At 34.9% G+C, this 16,466-nt stretch overlaps 1 protein-coding gene across 2 annotated transcripts in view; it reads right to left on the bottom strand.

Moving 5' to 3' along the window:
- Positions 1-16,466, bottom strand: part of RPRD1A (regulation of nuclear pre-mRNA domain containing 1A) — a 72,523-nt gene that overhangs the window by 40,820 nt on the left and 15,237 nt on the right. The window lies entirely within an intron of this gene.

Here is a 16,466-nt window from a genome sequence, read left to right as displayed (position 1 = left end):
GTTAAATGACACAAGATAAAAAGCCTAATTCTATATTAAAAAAAAAAAATCAAACCTTAAAAATAAAAATACTACCACCTCGTGTCGTGCATATGAGCACCACAGGGCCAGGGATGGACCAGCTGTCAGGTGGGCAGGCGGGCAGGGAGGAGGCAGAGGCCGCAGCTTGAGGGAGGCCCTGGCCCCTCCTCGCCTGTGTCTGGCAGAGCCGGTGTGAGACGAAGAGACTGTTAAGGGAAAGACTGACCAAAACCGCCTGCCCTGGCCAGGCAAGAGAGTAACCACTTGCATGAGTTATCTTACAACAGAAGGTCCTGGTTTGGAACGTGGAACAAGTTACCACAAACCAGAAGAATTTGGGAAAGGTCAAAAGAGAGAGGAGATGCCAGTCCATACGTCCTGCCAACCTCCCAGAATCCTTCTCACTGGAATCGATCTTGGCTGAGCGATCCTTGATTGCTAGTCTTAATTATTTCCAAACTAATAGTTTTATACACAGAAATCCTCACATCTGACTATCCTGTACTAAATTTTATTAAAACTATTAAACACTACATGAAATACAGCCACTTAAGATGGTGATTGGTCATGTTATTAAAATGGTACCTTAAATCTTAACTGAATTTATGACTATTTTAATACCCATGTTGATTTAAAACTCAATATTACTGTCAAACAAAAGAATACAAAATGTAAAATAGGTTGAAAGAGACATCACTTCAATCAATTACATATTTTTTGCTTATGAGATAAATATTTGCCAAGCTAATAAAGTAAATGTTAGGGAAACCAAATGGACAAAGTTTAGATTTTTTTCCCCCTTTGGATTACATGGCCTTAAATAACTGATTCATCTTGACAAAAATATGCCCCTACTCACTATATTCTGTGGGTATAGTCATCCTCCTAAAAGAGCAGATAAGATTTCACGAATTGCTGACCAGAATCCATTTTTTACTGGTTACAATGTTAAGTGGCATAGTAGTATTGAATATGACTTAAGATTCATATATAAAAGGAAAACCTATTAGTTGAACACAATCTTTTATATTGACTATTTTCATAATACAATTTTACTAGAATTAAAATGGAATCATTCAAAGTTGTACAATTATATTCAGAAACAACATACTTTGTGGCATCACATTACGATGGTGTAGGCGACTTATGATCAGGACTGATAATCCAGTGCACTATTCATGTGGGCCAGTTTATTGGATTTAAGACAAATATTTGGGCAAGGTGCGTTTGGTCCTCAAGATTTGAGTACTCAATTTAAAATTTAACCCACTTTTGAGTTCACATTTTTCTTTTAGGGGAAACTAGCATCCCAACCTTCTCATAAGAAACTGTAAAATACTGAGTCACAACTGATCAGACCTTACAAACCTGTGCCGCCCACTGCATAACCTGGTTTGCCTGTCTAAAGCTGCAGCCCACCAATTTTCGTGCTTTTGAAAGTTGCTGGCATAGAATAAAGATAAGGGAGAGATGGCAATAACAGAGACCAATTTCTGATTCTTCTCGCTTGTCTGGTTAGTCAAGCCATAGAGTGTAACTGGTTAAGATACCAGGACCCTTTCCCATGAAAATGATAATAATGGTAACTTTCCCAGTATTCAACCCTATCTTTTTTTTTTTTTTGTACCTACCCCTGCCTCTGCCCACAAAACCCCACACAAAGAAAAGGTCTTATTTAATCCAAGTATTAAAAGTATTATTTAATCCAAGTATTTGCCTTCTTAGCATCAAAATGAGTTTAAATACTCAAATCTGTTCTAAGCACTTTATATATATATATAGATATATATATATATAAAACCTAACTTAATCCATATAATGTAAGGTACCATTATTATCTGCATTTGGCAGCTGAATAAAAATAGACATCAAAAAGGTTATCCGCCCACAGTGAAATAGACAGGAAGGGATCAGCCATGATTTGAATCCTAAAAGTCCAACTCCAAAGCATTCCCTCTTTACAAATGGACTATGCCTACTGTCATAAATGAAAGAGGATATTACCTTTAGAGAAGATTTAGTAGCAACTCAACCAAAATATTTTAGAATGTTAGCACTATTATTCACAACAGCCAAAAAGTGGAAGCAATCCAAGTGTCTGTCAAAAGATGAACGGATAAGCAAAAGGTGGTATATACATACAAATAGAATACTACTCAGCCTTAAAAAGAAAGGACATTCTGACACATGCTACAATATGAATGAACCCAGAGGACATCAAGTTAAGTGAAACAAGCCTGCCACAAAAAGACATATACTGTATGATTCCATTTATATCAGGTGCCTAGAATAGTCAAATTCAAAGAAAAAGTAGAATGGTGATTGCCAGGGGCTAGGGTGAGGGAGATATGGAGAGTTACTGTTTAATGGGTATAGAGTTCCAGTTTTATAAGAGGAAAAGAGTTCTGGAGATGGATGCTAATGATAGTTGCATAACAGTATAAATGTACTTAATACCATTAAACTTCACACTTAAAAATGATTAAAGTGGTCAATTTTTTGTTATGTTTATCTTACCACAAACATTTAAAAGTATACATTTTACACTGTTTTTAAAATTTGTGAGCTACTAATCTCTTGAAAATAATTCAGAATCATTTCTGCAATGTACACTAAAGTAAAAATTTTCAAGATTTCAACATACATTTCCCAGTATATTCCAAAGAATGAACTCTGTACCAGGAGCATGGCTTTAGTATGGAATCCAAATACCAAAACATCATTTTCATTTCTTTCCTTGTGGAACCCAGGCTAAAATATGAGAAAAACTAGAAATTGCCATAAATTATACCCTTCTCCAAATTTTCAGGGAAAAAAGTTTACTTCCATTTAAAACTTTACGTAGAACAAATAATAAACTAATGCAACAAATCACAACAAGCAATTCCAGAAGAAAATCACAAAAATGATTTTCAAATAAATTTTTATAAGTTATAAATAACAGAGCCATAAATTGTTACTAAGACATGCAAAGTTAACAGAAAGGGCAAACAAGCCATTTCATAATTTCTTAAAGAAATAACTCTATTGGCAACATAATATAAGGCTAAATAATGGGTCTGATGTAATCAACTTCTACGTTTTTACTGTTCACAGGTTTTTACTGTTCACAGGTTCCTTATAAAGACACCTATTTTCCCAATCTTCCATTCAATTTAACTAGCGTTTATTTAATGTTTGCTATGTGCCAGGGACCATGCTGGGCACAGACCAAAAATAACCCTTCCTGTTCAATCAGGAGTTTGCAAGCACCATACAATCTGGCACATGATAGGTCACATGACTAAGTATGTTAGTTCTCTTTTTTTAATTCTTTCTCTCCACTAATATATGACACCACCACTGAAAGCAACCATAAATTCAATATTATATCCCTGTTAGTCTGTGTGTATACTGCTATGTTTGTACCAATATAAGCCAAGTAAGGACTAGTCAATGTATTGTGAGAAACCATTTTCTTATATCTCACCTCACTGAACTAAATTTTAAGCTCCTGTAGGTACTAAGTATAGCCCTGTTCCAGGGGCCTTGTATATGAATAGGTACATCAAAACAAATAATAATAATAATAATAATATCTGGCTGGCTAATATAAGAGAACATAGTATTACCTAAAAAGTTGAGCATACTCCCCAAAAAGGGCGATACAAGTTTAGTTCATCACACAAGTAAGAAATGGATACACAATAATTCACAAACAATTCAAATAAGGATCAATTACAAAGCTTCAGAAAGAAGAATCCAGACTAGTAAACAATAGGAAACAAACTTATTCAAAGGATTACAGAAATGCCATCTAGTCTCACTAATTCATACTGAGTTCATAATCTAGTTTTACTTCTTCATAATCAGAAAGTGATAGGATCATTACTTATTTTCTTACCCTGTTCAGACCATATGCCTACTTGTTTTGATATGATACAGAATATCATAATCTAATTTAAACACTGTGTTTTTATGTAGATTGAAATTTACAACCACAGTAGATGATAATGCTGATAAATACAACAAATAGCTAAAAAAAATTTGTTTTATCTGTAAACACAGGAACCTTCTTTCCAAGGGAAGCATTCTATATAGAGAGGCAGCAAAAAAATTTAATAAACAAATATATATATATATATATATATACACACACACACATGCACGTACACACACACACCAATGAGCATTACTGCAGTTCTTATAGAAGGACATCAGAAGAAAAGCCATTATCTTGAAACAAAATTTTATTAAGGATTTATTAACAACTGTTGGACAGCCTTATTTATTTATTTCCCTGATAAACTGAATCACAGACTAGAAAACATGTTCATATGGATGGATAGGTGGCTGTAAGGCAGAAACTGCTTTAACTTAGTTATATTCTTTGCCACAGAAAATGCATAATCAACAGATGGTTCTTGAATGGATTCTATCGATCCTGGACAGGACAAACAGTTCAGTCAGACACAGATGGCTGCTTCTTAATGGCTGAGGTGGGTGAAAAATGGATAGAGCTGGCATACTCCTGTATCACTGCCAGGATGCCTCACACTTTTGGTAGCCCATCCCTTGCTTAAAATCCTTCAAAGATTTTCTACTGTTCTCCAGATAACATTTTAAATCCTTAACATGAACCAAAGGCCCAAAAAGGTCTGTCTCCACTTCTACACTACTCTCTCTTCATGCCCAGCACTACTACTCCTCCAATTTCCCCAACTCCTACCCATGCTTTAGACCTCAGTTAAATGGTTTCCTCTAATTTTTCCCTGACCACTCACTACACATAGGTTAGGCAGCCCTGATATGCTCTCTCATACCACCTCATACTTTTCCTATGGAGCATTTACTCCAACTATAATTGTTTTTATTTAATCTGGTGCTTCCCAACTAAATTCCATCTAAAGCAACAATTGTCAGTCTCATCTACTAATCTATGGAATCAAGGCCAGTAGCTGATTCATAATTTGCTCAACATTTACTAAATCAATAAATTTTGGCCTAACCTATGTCTTTAATTATTTGTTCTACTAATTTAGCTTCTGGTCTTAACCTCACCCAGCAGCTGAAAGGGGAACACATGTAAAATTAACACTACTTTCAGAAACCTCAACTTCAAATTCTGATTATGGAAGACAAACTTTCTTACAGATCTAGCACTCTTTCTTATTTTCAGTGTATTGAGTTCAAATATTTTCCTTTCCCCTCCTCCATTCTAGAGTTCTCACAAATCATAACCCCATAGAAAAATACGCAAGTAGTGTGAAGGGGAAGGCCAAAAAGTACAAATGTTAAGCAATTAAAACCAACTATCATTTTCTACCTGTTAAATTGATCAAGATGAACGTCTGAGACTAACTAAAGTTGGCAAGAATATGGGTAAGATTATCACCTTTAGATACCTTCAGACATTGTGATTAAAATATAAATTAGTGCGACTTCTTAGAAAAATAATTTGGCAATATCTATGAAAAATGTAAACGCACAAATCCCTTGATCCTGCAAATTTCACTTCTAGGAATTTATCCTATGGGTATCTTCTCATAAATGCACAAAGAAATCACTAAGGATATTAATGATAAAACACAAAAGAGAGAACTAATTAAATCATGGTACATTCATACAATCCAATACTCTATAGCTGTTAAAAAATGAGATAGATTTATATAAAAATATAGAAAGGTATCTAATAGTATTGAATTACACACATCCAAACAAACACACACATAGTAGATAGCTTTACTCTGGGGGAAGATCAAGAAAGAATTTAAGGGGCATCAAGAGTTACCAACAAAGAAGTCATAACAGGGAAACATATGAGCTATATATTAAATGATTAACTTGAGCCTCCATGCTGAAAAGGGCTTCTGGGTAGTACTGCCTTGGAGCTCCACCAACTGACTTTGTCCTGCAAGTCCATTTACCCACGATCTCTCCTGTCTCAATGTCTGGTTTAAAAAACAACTCCACCTAGGCCCAGACAAATGGACATCTTTCCCATTCTAAAAGGCCCAAGGCAATTCTGCTTCCTCAAATTTTAAAAACCTTCATTTTGGTATATGCAACAAATGAATTCTTAAAATCTTGAAAAGCACAAACTTCATCCCGGACCATTACACCACTATAAAAAAGACACTGTGAACTGGAAGAGTTCTAAAGAATACACATCACATTGTATATTCACATTATGCTTATAGACTGGAACTGAAACTAAAACTTTTTTGGCCTATTAAGAATATCTTTAAAATAATATTGACTAGTTTCTTATGACCTAGGCACTGTTCTAAAAGTTTATTACGTATCTCATTTAGTCTTCAAAACAACCCTACAGAATAAGTTATTATCCCCATTTACCAATGAAAGAAGTATTAAAGTAATTAAATGCACTCAAAGAAATGCACTGAAATCAATCAACACATACTACGGTCCCTAAATAACATTTTGTTAATAAAAGCAGGAACTACGTAAGATGAGCCTGTAACATCTCGTCGTGATAGAAAGTAAGAAAGCTATTTTAAAAACTACCAAGGTTGTATCCAAAGGACACAAGTAATGCCCCAAGATGCTGCCACTGGCAAAAGAGTATCAAAAAGAACGACTACAATGGTCTGAAACACAAACAGCTAAAAATCCATAAGTTCATAAAAAAATACTTAAAAAAAAAAGTTGCTAAAGAACTAATTCAGCTGGCAAGGGGGAAAAAATAAGCCATTTATCCTCCTTTTCCTGGATGAACTGTATTTCAGAGTCAACAATGGCTGATGAAGAAAGTTCTTATGCAACAAATGCTCAAACTGCAGCATGCCTCAGAACCACTTAGAGGGCTTGTTAATACACATATAACTGGTTCCTACCAATAGTTTCTGATGTAGGTCTGGGATAGGACCCAAGAATTTGCATTTCCAACAAATTCCCAGGTGATATTGATGCTGCAGAGGCCTACACTTTTTGAGAACCACTGTTAGAAAAGAATTCTGCATAATAAACACAGAAAGAATAAAAGAATTAGAAATTCATAATTTTGCAACTCCTGGTAAAATAAGGAGTCTAACCAACCACCATCAGAAGCTGCTAAAATCACTGGGTGAAAGGTGATGAGGAACTTTATAATGGATTCATAATGATAACAACTGAATCCACTGATCAATCTCATCCCTAAATATAGAACAACTTGACATTAGGTATCTCTTAATGTGATGCAGCAGGAAGTGCATAACACAGGCAATGCAGTATGCTTTGGGAATGACACCGTAAGGACGGAATTACCCAAATGCCTAAGGAGGGAAATTCTATAGTCCATGCGACACAGTCTCCTCAACAAGTAAACTGCATGAAAAAAATGTGGGGGGAGAGGGGACACAAATTAAAGAGAACTGTTAACCAAATGTCATGAGTGGACCTTTTTGGATTCTACCTTGAACATTAACTGTAAAGAGACATTTTTCAAGGAAACTAGGATACTGAACATGGACTAGGTTCAAAAAAAATCAAAAATCAAAGTTAACTTCGTTAGGTGTGACAGAGCTCTTACAATTACATTAAAATTTTAATATAAGGCTTAATTTATCTATTATAAATATATACTGACATATGTGTTTTAAATGGTTTGAAGTGTGGGTTTTGCTTTAAGAAAAAAAAAAAAAAGGAAAAAAAGTAGGTATCAGGGTAGGAAAGATTTAGGTAGATGAAACCAGAAAGGTATAATGTTAGTAACGCTGCAGCTGGGTGATGGGTTCATGGAAGTTCAAAATCTTATTGTCTTTACTTACTTTTGTATATAATTTTAAGTCTATCATAAACAGTTAATTTAAAAATTAAATAAAAATTGAGCATAAAAAGTGAAATCTCCTTTCATCTCCACACCCTCACCATGAATGAGTTAATTATTCAGTATGTGTATCCTTTTCATACCATTTAATGTGCCTTTGCAAATACTATATACTTATTCACATATACACAGATACACACATACACAGAATTTTTTCTTCAGTAAGATCATGTTACACATAACGTTTTACAGTTTTCTTCACACTTCATATATCCAAAGCATTTTTGTGTTCATAAACAGATCTGTTACAAACTCTCTTTAAGAGCCTCATTCCTTTTAATAACTACTTAGTCACATGATATATATATATATATATATATATATATATATATATATATATATTGTTTCAAATCTTTAATACCTTTATGTTTATAAACCTGAGCAAGTATTTCTATAGGATAGATTCTGACAGGCAGAGGTGATAGGTTGAAAGGTATGCAGTTTAAATTTTGACAGACATTGTCAAGTTGCCCACCAAAAAGGCCAACTGTTTGAACTCCTACCACATGAAAATGCTCATTTCCCTACATCAACATAATACTATTAATATTTAAGATCTTTGCAATCTCTCGGGAGTAAAATGACCCTGTTTTTATTTGCAATTCCCTATATATTACTAAAGCTGATTTCTCAGTCATTTATATTCCTTCATTTCTAAATTGAAGGAATTCAATTCAAGTTCCCCACTCACATCATGTTCCCCATTTTCCTACTGAGCTGTTTGTTTTTTATCAACTCACAGGAGCATTTTATACGTTATGCATATTAGCTTTTTCCTGTTTTAGGTAGTGCAAATATTTTCTCCAAATCTGTTGCTTATATTAAAATTTAATATTTTCTGCATTCAGGGATTTTATAACTTTATGTAGCCAAATCTATTTCCTATATGACTCATGGCCTATATTGTATTTAGAAAGTCCTTTCATGATCCAAAACTAGAAATGATTATACATATGTATTTTTCTTACATGACTCCATAGTTGATTCTTTTCAATGTTATATCTTTAATTCAACTGGAATAATTTCATATGATATTAGTTAGGAATCTAAGAATCATTTATTAATATTCCATCTCTTATCACATGAGTTTCAAGTGTCTAATTTACCAAATGCCCACATAAAATACGTCTTCTCACAAATCTCTCTGTTCCTTTCATATATATATTTCTCTTCCTCTACCAACATCATACTCTTCTAATTTCAATGTCTTTACAGTCTGCGTGGATACCTAAAAGGGCACACTACTTCCATTATTGTTTTCCCTTCAAAACTGTCAAAATTCACAAGACAAAGATTGCTTTGGCTCTTCCTCCACATTCACTTTTCCCAATGATCTATAGATAAATTTCTTACAGACTGCCCTGAATTTACAGATTAATCTGGGAATATCTGGCCTCTCTGCAATCAATTTTTACTTAGCAGTTTTACATACTACTGTACTTTAAAACACATACAACAAATGTATGTTTTAAACCGATAAAAAGTAAAATTTAGTGTCTAGCATACAGTTACATTAAAATAAGCTTGTTAAAATACTAACACAACAGGCAAACCTGAAAATATCCTATAATATCAAAGACAAGAAAATACTGGTAGAAAACACTAGTCTCAGAGATCCAAATGATGTGTACCAATTCCAATATAAAGCCCAATTTGTAGAGGACTTCTGCTTCTGAGAAGATAGAGCAGACATACTTTTCCCTATTCCTCCTGCAAAGCACAACTACAAATCCTAGACATTATAAATAAACCAAACATAGGAAAAGAAAAGGTAGCAGACTGGCTAGGGACCTTGGGAGTTCAACACGAGGTGAGTTCCCAGAGTTTTCATTTTGCCTCATATATCTCAGATTCAAAGTTGAAGAGGCCAGCAACCCAGAAATCCTAACAGGTGCAGATATTAAAAGTTCCAACAAAAGCCTTCTCACTCTTGTCAAAGGAGCAGGAAAAGGGCAGCCTAGCAAGACAGAAAACTTTTAGAAAATACCCTATCTACTCCAACCAAACACACCGCAGAAAGGAAAAGAGAAAAAAGAAAAATCTGTGACCCCACTCACATCCACACCAGCAAAGGCTGTAATGTGGAAGCCCAACACCTCTCCAGAGTAGTGTCAGAGAAGGCAAAGGAGGGAGCCTGGGCTTCTACCCCACCCAGCAGTAAGGAGGCACTCCTCACTGGGGTGGTGTCACAGAAGGCCTAGTGGAAAGTCAGCACCTCCACCGTGGCCCAGCAACTCTGTGGTCTCAGTGGAAGTCTCATGGGGAGCCAGAACTCCCACTCACACCCAACAGTAACAAAGAACATCTCCTTCCCCTGATGGGGTAGTGTCAGAGAAACCCAGCTAAAACAGGATTAAGTAAGGTCCAGAGTCTTATAACATAATATAATACAAAAAAATCTATGGATCAAGCAAAATTTCCATCATACCAAGTACCAGGAGTCTCTCAAACTGAACGAAAAAAGTCAGTCAACAGATGCCAACACTAAGATGACAGAGATTTGAGAATTATTGACAAAGATTTTAAGGCAGCCATCATAAAAATGCTTCAGCTAGCATATGCAAATATGTTGAAAATACAAAATTTGTGGGATAAAGCTGAAGCAGTGCTGAGAGAAACTTGCAGCACTAAATGCACACACTAGAAAAGATGAACAAGTCTAAAATCAATAATCTAAGCTCCCACCTCAAAAACCTAGAATAAGAAGAACAAAATAAACACAAGGAAGCATGAGGAAATAATAAAAGTAAAAAAAAAAAAAAATGAAATTGACACATAAAAATAAAGAAAAAGCTGCTTCCCCCACCCCAGTTTTTTGAGATATAATTGACACACAGCACTTTATCAGTTTAAGATGTACAGCATAATGGTTTGGTTTACATATACTGTGAAGTGATTACCACAGTAAGTTAACTATCATCTCGTATAGACGCAAAAACAAAAAGATAAAAAAATTTTCTTCTCCTTGTGATGAGACCTCTTAGGCTTTATTTTCTTAACACTGTCATACATATCATACAACAGTGTTAATTATAGTCATCATGTTGTACATTACATCCCTACTACTTATTTATCTTAGAACTGTTAGTTTGTACCTTTTGACCACCTTCTTCCAATTCCCCCTCCTACACCTCGACCTCTGGCAACCACAAATCTGTTTTCTTTTTCTGAGTTTGGGTTTGTGGCTTTTTTTTTTTTTTTTTTTTTAAGATTCAACACATAAGTGAGATCGTACAGTATTTCCTTCTCTGATTTATTTCACATAGCATTACGTCCTCAAGGTCCATCCACATTGTTAAAAATGGCAGCATTTCCTCACTTCTTTAAGGCTGAATGATATTCTGCTCTGTGTGTGTGTGTGTGTGTGCGTGTGTGTGTGTGTGTATGTATGTATACGTATATATCTCACAACTTCTTTATCCACTCATCTCTCGATAGACACTCAGGTTGTTTCCATGTCTTGGCTATTATATCAGTTGTATTTCAATATATTAGAAATAAATATGAGAAAAATAAAATTAAAAATACAATACCCCTTTAAATTGCTCAAAATAACTGAAATACTTCAGTGTAAATAAAACAAAACACGTACAGGACTTGTAAGCTGAAAGCTACGTAATACTGATAAAAAAGAGTCAAAGAAGATCTAAATAAATGGAGAAATATACCATGTTCATGGATTAGAAGATGTTACATAATAAAGAGGTCAATTTTCCCTAAACTGATATGCAGGATTAAGGCAACTCTTATCAAAATCCCAGCAAAATAATTTTTATTGATATAGACCAGATTATTCTAAAGTCTATAGACAAAGGCAAAAGAACCAGAGTAGCTAAAACAATTCTGCGAAGGAATCAATCTACCCAATTTCAAGACTTATCATATAGCTATCAAGATTACCTGTGGCATTGGTGGAGGGAGACACACATGGATCAATGGAATAGGACAGAGAACCCAGAAACAAACTCACACAAATACGCTCGTCAATTTTTTTTTTCTTTTTAGATTAATTTGTGCTTTTATTTGCCAGTATAACTACAGTAACCTGCAAACTTTTTTATTCTAAAAATCACATTTTACATCACAGTCCAACAAACACACACATATATAATGTGTATACATATATAAAAGTGAAACAAAGGTTTTGCCAATAACGTCTACCCTGAGTGTTAATTCTTTTTAAGACTTTTTTTTTTTAACTAAGGCTGAACTGCACTGACACATCATAATCACCAAAATCCCTAGTTCATCTTAGGGTTCGCTTTATGAAGTGAATAGTGTTGCACGTTCTATGGGTTTGGACAAAAGTATGACGACATAAAATCATTATAATGTCATACAAAGTATTTTCACCGCTCATAAAAACTTCTGTATTCTATGTATTCATCTCCCCTCCCCCCCAAACTCCTGGCAACCACTGATCTTTTTATTGTCTCCATTGTTTTGCCTTTTCCAGAATGGCATATAGACAGAATCTATTTTTCTTTCTTCCTTGAAGAGAGGGGTTCAAAGCCTTTATGCCTGTAACACCACTCATGGCCCAGCCACACGTGGACCGGACAGGCTCCAGGTGGCAAACAAACACCCCCACTAAATACTGTAGCTTTCCTTCCAGTACTGAGCCCCGTCCCACTGGTCCTGCCCAGCAGCCACGTGGAGGTGAACGGGGGACACGTGTTGGGTATATGTTCATAGGAAGGCCACAAGTTTTGTGCCCCTTGTCACAATGAACCCTGATTCCTGTCGGGTGTGTTGTAAACAGACGAGTCATTTCTTCAGACCCCCTGCTCTGAGCACACCCCCTCAAGTCAATTTTGACAAAGGAGCAAAGCAATTCAATAAAGGAAAGACAGCCTGCCTTTTCAACAAATGGTGCTGGGGCATTTGAACCTTGACCTAAATTTCACACCTTATACAAAAATTAACTCAAAATGGATCATGGACTTAAATGCAAAACTATAAGTATTTTAGAACAAAACACAGGGAAAAAAATCTTTGGAATACAGGGCTAAGCAGAGTTCTTAAACTTGACACTAAAAGTATAACACATAAAAGAAAAATTCAATCAACTGGGGTTAAATAGGGGTGTGCCGGGATTGAGGTGGATGTGGCTATTAAAAGGCAACATGAGGGTTCCTCGTGGTGATGGAAATATTCCATATTTTGACTATATCAACGTCAATATCTCAGTTATGATGTTTTGCAAAATCTATAATTATAGAGATTTTATTTTAAACTAGTTTTCCATGATGCTATCATTGGGGGAAGCTGGAAATGGGTAAACAGGACCTCTCTGTATTATTTCTTACAACTGAATGTGAATCTGTAGTTATAGAAAAATAAACAGTATTTTTAAAAATTTCATGTTACGTCCTCTAGTTTTGAAGCTAAAAAATCACTACAAAAGCACTCCCAGAAGAGGGTGGTTGAAACAAAATCCAGTGTTCACTCTACATATTTATTTATAAACATTAATATCAATTTCAGTGACTTAGCTCCAAAAGAATCTGAAAGCTAAAGCTTTAAAAATGAAAACAATTACTACATTAACCTAGGCAAGACAGAGATGGACTAAAAGAAAATTAATGCAAAGTACCCATGGTCTCTGTTAATCTGAGAACAGCTCTCAAACTTTCTGGTTTCAGGACCCCTTCATACTCTTATAAATTCTTGAGAACCCAAAAAAACTTTTGTTTATCCACCAATACTTACCTTATTAAAAATTAAAACAGAGGAATTCTTAAGACATGCACTAGTTCATTTAAAAACAATTTTTAAAATATGATAACATTTGTTTAAAAAATATATTTCCACCAAAAAAATTTTAAGTGAGAGGAGTCATACTGTTTTATGTTTTTGCAAATCTCCAGTTCAACAGAATACAGCTGGATTCTCATATCTGCTTCCCTATTAAACATACCACAGTATACTGTTTTAGTAAAAGTAATGTAAAAAAAGAGCAGACCGCACCCAAATATAAACTTGGTAAGAGAAAAGTGTTTTAACAGTCTTTACAGAGAATTATGGATATTCTTTGAAACTACACCAAAATCCAACAAGTTGTAGTTTTTAAAAAGATTCTAAATTGTAATATGGAATCTGAAAACATATCAATGAACTGCTAAAACTCTCTTACATTAAAATACTTTAAGCTACCAGGCTCTTTGAATGGATCTTTGACTCCTGTATAATTTTGTAACATTATGCATTAGTCTTTTGAAAAATACTGATTTGCTGAGTTACACAAACATTCCAACTGCTGAAACATATTATTAGGCAATATAAAAAAATCACATTTGTAAGTATCACTATTGATTTCACTGGAAAAGTGTTTAAAAGCATTGGAAAGTTGTAAGGCTCATGAAAGCACATTTGAGTTTTTCAAAACTAATTTTTGCTTGAAAACTTGAATTTTATAATGGGCAACAAATACTGTCAGTTGTCTTCCTTGATGAAACAGGTTCATTATATTCATTTTTTTGAGAAAACATCTGCCAAATATCCGTGTCTGAATAATCACAGTTTCTCTTGTCATTTTTTCAAATAAAATGGTGCTCCGTGAAAAAAGCATCTGGTTTAGCTCACAACTCAATCACACAGGCGTATTTCCTCCAGAATGTTCAGTATACGGTACTTTATGTAGACTTCTCATTTTGTCACACAGATTATTAAAAAGATATGTAATCACCTCTAATGCAATACTCAATAGTCAAAGACTGACAGCTTTTCCCCTAAGATCAGGAAAAAGAGAAGGATGTTCAATTTTACCACATTAATTCAACACAGTATTGGAACTTCCAGCCATAGCAGTTAGGTAAGAAAAAGAAATAAGACATCCAAATTAGAAAAGAAGAGGTAAAATTATCTCTGTTCACAAATGTTACTTGTATAAAACCCTAATGAGTCCAAAAAAACTGTTAGAGCTAATAAATGAATTCAGCAAAGTTGCAGAATACAAAACATTCAAACATGAATTGCATTTCTATAGATTAACAATGAATGATCCAAAAAAGAAACTAAGAATTCTACTTACCATTATATCAAAAAGAATAAAATACTTAGGAATAAGTTTAACCAAAGAGGTGTAAGATTTGTACACTGAAACCTATAATAAGAAATAAAAGAAGATACAAATAAATTGAAATACATCCCATTTTCATGGATTGGAAGACTTAATATTGCTAAGATAACACTGCTCAAAGCAACCTACAAATTAAATGCAATCCCTATCAAACTCCCAATGGCATTTTGGTAGAAATCGAAAAACCCATCTTAAAATTCATATAGATTCCCAAATGATCCCAAATAGCCACAACAATATTTAAAAAGAAAATTAAAATTGAAAGACTCATACTTCCTGATCTCAATACTTACTAGAAAACTATCGTAATCAGAATAGTGTAGTATAGGCGTAAGGACAGACATATAGGCCAATAAAATAGAAGAGCGAGCCTAGTGAAAAACTCTTGCATATATAGTCATCACTAGTCATCATGGAACCGCAAATTAAAACCACAGATACCACTCCATTCCGATTAGAATGTCTTTTTTCAAAACAAAAAAGAAAAAAACAGAAAATAACAGGCACTGATGAAAACGTGCAGAAATTGGAATCCTGGTGCACTGCAAGTAGGAATGTAAAATGGCACAGCTAGTATGGAAAACAGTACAGCTGTTCCTCAAAAAATTAAACATAGAGGGCTTTCCTGGTGGCACAGTGGTTAAGAATCTGCCCGCCTATGCAGGGGACATGGGTTCGAGCCCTGGTCCAGGAAGATCCCACATGCCGCAGAGCAACTAAGCCCATGTGTCACAACTACTGAGCCTGCCTGCATTCTAGAGCCTGTGAGCCACAACTACTGAGCCCATGTGTCGCAACTACTGAAGCCCACGCGCCTAGAGCCCGTGCTCCACAACAAGAGAAGCCACCGCAATGAGGAGCCCGAGCACCACAACGAAGAGTAGCCCCCGCTCGCTGCAACTAGAGAAAGCCCGCACACAGCAACGAAAGATCCAATGCAGCCAAAAATAAATAAGTAGAATAAATTTATTTTTTAAAAAATTAACATCGAATTACCATATGATTTACCAACTCCACTTCTCGGTACATACTCAAAAGAAGAAGGGACTCAAACAGATATTTGTACAACCATGTTCATACCAGCATTATTCACAATAGCCAAAAAGTGGAAGCAACCCTAGTGTCATCAACAGACAAATAAATAAAATGTGGTATATACATACAAGAGCCTTTTAAAAGGAAAGAAGTTCTGACACATGCTACAGCATGGATGAACCTTGAAGATATTATGCTAAGTTAAATAAGCCAGTCACAAAAGAATAAACTGTATGATTTCACTTAAATGAGGCAACTAGAGTAGCTGAATTCAAACTGACAGGAAGTAGATGGGTGGTTGCCAGGCGTTGGGAGAGAAAAGGGAATTACTGTTTAATGGGAATGGAGTTTCAGTTTGGGAAAATGAAAAAAGTTCTGGTGGTGGATGGTGATGACGGCTGCAAAACAATGTGAATGGACTTAACTGCACTGAACTGTACACTTAAAAAATGGTTAAAATGGTAAATTTATATTATGTATATTTTACCACAATAAAGAGAAAGAAAAAAAGGTTAAAAC

Source organism: Balaenoptera borealis (assembly GCF_965194805.1).
Source record: "Balaenoptera borealis genome assembly, chromosome: 14".
NCBI lineage: Eukaryota > Metazoa > Chordata > Mammalia > Artiodactyla > Balaenopteridae > Balaenoptera > Balaenoptera borealis.
The sequence above is the reverse complement of the archived record's forward strand: the minus strand, read 5'-3'. Positions and strand labels throughout refer to the sequence as shown.